Genomic DNA, 6,190 nt, shown 5'->3' with positions numbered 1-6,190 from the left:
TGTCAACATTGAACAAAATTAGAAAAAATGATGTACGATTTGGAACAAAAAAACATAATGTCAAAGTTGAAAGAAAAAAAATTAAACTTAGTGTCAAAATCGAAAAAAAAATGAAAAAAATACAATTTTAACACGTCAGCATATCATGTCAGCATGTTACGTCATCAAAACTGACACGTCATCATACCACGTCAGCATGTAACCTGGTTAACTGGTCAAGTGGTCAGAATTGTAACAAATTGGAAAACACAGTGTCAAAATTGACACAAAAAAAAAAAACAAGGTGTCAAAATCGAATTTTTGTGTAAAAAAAATGTTTTTGGTGTCATTTACCCAAGAAAATTAGTAATATCACATATTTAAATGGATATTATTATATTATATGAGAAAATTGCTAATTTAGCTAATCTTACTTAACTATTTTTGAAAAAATAGTTAAAAATTCCAAAATACCAAAAACATTCATGATTTTCGTAGGCCACCACATGCGAAAATCATCAAATTTGAAGATGTATAACCATTTCATACGAATTCCATTTGAGCTGAAAAGCAGTTATATATGTTTTGATAACATTAATATTTATGTATATGTTTATTTACCTACAATGTTAAAACAATAAAAATGTACACGAAAGAATAACGAAATTATCGAAAACCTAGATTTTGTAGGTCAATACCCGTGAAATCCTAGATTTTCGTATGTCAATACCCGTGAAATCCTAGATTTTCGTATGCCGACACCTGCTCAAAACCCAAATTTTTACAAGTCATGACATGCAACGATCTATATTTTTGCAAGTATGGTCATGCTAAAATCAATTTCCACCGGTGAAAATTCTCATACATATACCTATTGTGTCTAATTTTCAAGTACAAACATAAAATACGTAGATAAGGAAGAATAACTAACCGATTCGGATAGATCATCGTTGTTTCGACCATATTTTTCAAAGAGAATTTGTAGACGAATCATGTCGTAGGCTCATGAGATTTTCGCAAGCCACTTCAATTTCGTAGTTACCCTAAGGCAAAACGACGTCATTTTACGTGTTTAATTGTAACGCCTGTGTTTCGTGCTTGCCATTTGTAGCAATGTAATAGTCTAGGTTGACCTTTGTAACCCGTTTTGAAATAATAAAAGTGTATTATTTGAGTATTATGTGTTTTGTGCTTAATTGCTTAATTATGTGGTTTGATTAATTAAGAATAAAAATAAGCGTCAAAATTTAAGTGTAAAATAAACTTAATATCTTTGGTTAATGTTGTCGTAATTAAAACGAGGTTTCCGAATATATATAGAACGCCCAAATCTGACTTCGTATGAGGAAGTTATGATTTATCGAAGTTCCGGCTTAGCGATATACAGCCTGTTTTACTCGATTTGAGATCGAGCGGTTGTTAGCCGAAGCAATCTAAATGAGAATCGAAGATCTCATTGTTGGTATTGAAACGATAAAAAGTTAGGCGAGAACGGACGTCAAACGAAGAAGTTATGAATTTATAACGAAAGTTTCTGTCGCGGCCTATTAAAAATAATTAATAAAAATAAATTCAAAATTAGCCGACGGAGTCTAAACGAAAGTCGTAGAGCGTGGTCTCACCTTCGCGTGGATATAAAGAACGTCGAAAACGGAGTTCGTATGAAGAAGTTATGAATTTCCGAAGTTTATTAATCATTTTGTAATTAAATTTAAATCAAAATTCGGAAGCATTATCCGAAGGAGTCACCGATCTGATCCGAGGTACGCCCCGCGTACTCCGAGGGTGTCGACATCGCAGCAAGTGGCTTCGGATGACGCATGCGCTTACGAACATTGGAGCAGTACGCGATGCGTACTGCTGTACGCCCCGCGTAATTGAGGCTTCCAGCCTCTATATAAAGGATCCGAAGGCAGCCTTGTTACTTGTTCATTTTCTTCTCTTCTCTCTAGTCTTTTGCATCGTTTTTCGTGCCGAAGCTATCCCGAAGTCCCGGTATCATACTCTAGCCCCGAGGCAAGTCCCGAGATCCCGAAGATCCCGAAGATCCCGAGAAGTGCGGTTCCCGAGTCGAAGCTCTGCCCGCGAGAAGCTCGATTTTTGTGAAGATCTTCCAGATCTGCTGTGGATTACTACTTCTATAAGCCGTAGTGCTGTCCGATCGTCTTCTGATCAAGTGAGTGTATACTACCTTTCATAAACACAATAATAATACGAGTTTGGTTCGAGTGTATTAAGAGTATTGTTGTTTATAAATGTGAGTGTATACTACCTTTCATAAACACAATAATAATACGAGTTTGGTTCGAGTGTATTAAGAGTATTGTTGTTTATAAATGTGAGTGTGTAGTTATTTTCTTCTAATACAATAATACGAAGTATTTTATATAAAAATACGTGCTATGTGTATATATTTGGTTGTGTTATGTGTGAATGAGTATTCACTCTCTTCTATCTTATAGATCTGCTTATTTCTCTATGAGATACGTGTTATGTGTGTGTGTGCCTCATCTGTTATGTGATATATGTGTTGATTAAAGCATGCTATACAGGTTTTCTTTAAACTATGTATACAAATGTATATTTTTATCTACTAATATGTTGGGTAGAACATGGGTAGACAGTTGGTGTGTAATAAACAGATGAGAGGCCTCGTTGTTGTTTGATTGAGTCATCTAGCGGAGTTTAGATGACGACCACTGGCTATTCTAGACAGTCTTGTGGAAACATTAGCAGGTTCGCCACCTGTAGGTGTTAATGAACTTGGGTGTTCATTCGCTGTACTCCATCCCCCTCATGGTTGCCTTATTTGACTTATATTGCTGAGGTACCCCCGAAGCATGTGTTGTCGCCCCGAGGAAATAGTCTTAGACTAGGTCCCTTATGTTAGTTGCTTTAGGGACATTAAAGTGAGAATAACGGGAATGGGTAATTGGGTTATTGTTGGTTGGTGAAAATTAAATATGATATTTATTGTGGGTTGAAAACCCTATATGCTCACCAGGCTCCCAAGCCTGACCCACTCAGTTTTAAATTGTATTACAGGTAGTGGCGGAAGGGCATGAGATGGATGAACCATCAAGTTGTTTTGTTTACAAGTCTGCATATGTTTATATTTGTTATATGACTTGTAATGTATTCGTTTATGCTTATTGGTCTGTATCGGAACATGACACCCCGAGTTTTGATTATAATGAAAATACATTTCTTTTATGAAATGCTTCGGTAAACAATGTTTTATCATGTTTTGTTTTTGGGAACAAATTCCGCAACTCTTTCAAATCAAAAGGATTTACTCTGAAAATATTTAAAAGCATAAATGAAAATCGGTCTTTTCTGGCCGATATTTTGGGGATGTCACATTAATTTTTTTTGTAGTCCATCGAAATTTTCGCAAGTGATGGTAGGGATGAGCATATGGACCGGGGAACCGGCCGGAACTGGTACCGGAACCGGAACCGGCACCGGAACCGGAACCCGATGGAACCGGTCGGGCTGGGACCGGGACGTTATTTTTGTGGATTTTTGGAACCGGGAACCGGTAGCAATCGGAACCGATATAACCGGAACCGGTAGAACCGGCAAAAACCGGTAGAATCGGTAAAAACCGGAACCGTATGATGCTATTTTTCGAGGGCCGGTTCCAACATTTGAAGACACAACAAGAACCGGTAGGAACGGGGAACCGGTGGAACCGGAACCGGTAGAACCGCCGTGACGGTTCGGTTTTTGATTTTGGCTGAAGCCGGTTCCCAGTTCCGGTCCGGTTCGGGCCGGTTCGGTCATTTTGCTCATCCCTAAGTGATGGTCTTCTAAAATTATAAATATTTTTCTCTTCCAAAAAAAAATTATAAGTATTTTTGGAAATCAGTTTGTCGGCTCCTAATCAATGTTTTAAAAACCGGTTTTTTAATTGAACTGATATGGTGACCGATTTCCGGTTCAACCGGTTTAACCGGTTCGACCGCTGAGTAAACCGGTTTCTATAATTTTCATATTTTTTCGTATTTTCGTACACATACCTACATACACAAATCAAAAATATGATGTCCACAAGTTCAGACATTAAAATACACATAAAAACAAATTGTAGATCATTTTAAATACATTAAAATAGCTCATAACCATAAGTTTTACATCAATCCATGTGCATTAAAAAGAAAATAAAATCATAGATGAATATAAATGCATCAAAAAACTTCATAACGTTTATCACGTACTTTTATTCAGAAAATTTTTAATAAATGTGAAAAAAACTACCAAAATTTATATGCAAAATGTTTCAATTCCATGTGTTTTTATTCAATTTAACCGGTTCAACCGGTTTAAATGAACCGGTTTAACCGGATTTTTGTAAAAACCGGCCGGTTCAATTCGGTTAAGAAATATATATAAAATCGGTGATAGTTGAACCGCTTCCTTTTCCGATTCCTGATCCAACCGGTTCGCCGGTTCAAACCGGTTTTTAAAATATTGCTCCTAATATTATAACTTAATGTGTTTACTTATAAATAAATGTATTAATACTTAATATAATAAAATGACTTATATATTAGGTTTTTTTTCGAATTAAATTATATTTTTCTAAAAAGGACCTTCTACTTTTTATTTTGTTTTTTTATTTGACCTGTTTTAGCAGGTTTATCAGTAATACTTCGGTTTTAGACATTTTTGTTTGAAAAAACCCTTGATTTTTTTTTTCTGCAAAAACCCTTAACTTTTTTTCTTTGAAAACACCTCACATTTGACAATTTTTTTAGAATATAATTTCAACTTTCATATATTTCCTGTTAATAACATTTTCAATTTTAGAAATAATTTGATCAATAATAATTTCATTATAATCATTTGAGACTCAAAATTTCTTTTTTCCTTTTGAACCAGTTTAGTTTCATTTGACTCATAATTTCTATATTGTTGTTGTTATGTATCTTGTTCTTAATGGTTTTGAGCATAGCTGAATGAACATATGATTTGTTTGAAACAAAGGGAAAATCTATTCTATATAATTTTTGTTGGCAAAACACATGCCAAAAATTTATTTGTATGATGTTCGAGAATTATAGTAGATGAAGAACAATGATCTAAGTTGGCTTGACATCAAAGATTCTTTTAAACATAAAACAAAAAGACAAATCAATGTTTGAAATCTAATATAAGCTTGAGAAAATTGTAAGGTTGGTCCCTATGATATTCAAAAAATTGTGGATTGGGTTTAAAAGGTTTTTAACTTGAATGAAATGTTCAAAATCAATATTTTTTTTCTTGATTTCGGTCCCTAGTAAACTTGAAATGATATTTTTACCCTTCTAATTTCCTTTCTTCTTTTTTGTTTTTATTTTAATGCTTTCTTAATTTAAAAAGAAAAAGAAAAATAAAAAAAGGTCCAACCCACCCCCAATGTTTTTTTCCACTCGTTGGCTTCCTTATCACTTCGCCAAATTGCCAAAAAAAAAAAAAAAAAAAAAAAAAAAAAAAAACCCTTCAATCTGAAAAACGGTATGTTATCAGATATTGTTGATAAAGAGCTTGTGGTCTCCTCATCCTCCGTATCTTTCCCTGTACTAACATTCTCAATTGCTTAAGGTAAGATCATATGTTCCATTTCATATATTTTGATGAACGATGGTAAGGGTTTCAACTTTCAAGGTTTCAAGGTCAGAACAACATATGGGATTTCAAGGCACGAATTTTGGGTTTGCAAGGTTCGATTTTAGGGGTTTCAAAAGAAAGTTGTAAGCCCAGAATCCAGATCATAAATATACATATGATGAACACACATATCTTTTAATTGAACTGGGTTTTGATGATGGAACAAATTTTGTTTTCCATAGAGATAATCTAACTAGGTTTTGAAGAAGACGATGATGAATTTCTAGGATTCGAGTTGATGAACATATGAAGAACAATATTTTTTTTATGAAGAACATCGATGAACATACCGAATTTTTGATGTTTGATTTGAAATGATAAACTAAAAATGGAGATTGTCGTCATTTGCTCCGATGATTTGAAGAATATAGCTTTGTAATGTTTCAAAACTCCGATGAAATAATTTGGATGATTAATCGAGACTCCCATGATATTGTAATGTAAAGGGAAATAGATGCTCTCTTCGATAAACATGATGAATACAGAGATGGGTGGTGGTTTTTTGGTTGTGTGTTTATGAGATAGATAGATAGATAGATAGATGGATAGATAAATAGGT

This window comes from Lactuca sativa, chromosome 5, assembly GCF_002870075.4.
Source record: "Lactuca sativa cultivar Salinas chromosome 5, Lsat_Salinas_v11, whole genome shotgun sequence".
NCBI lineage: Eukaryota > Viridiplantae > Streptophyta > Magnoliopsida > Asterales > Asteraceae > Lactuca > Lactuca sativa.
Note: the sequence above shows the minus strand (reverse complement) of the source record.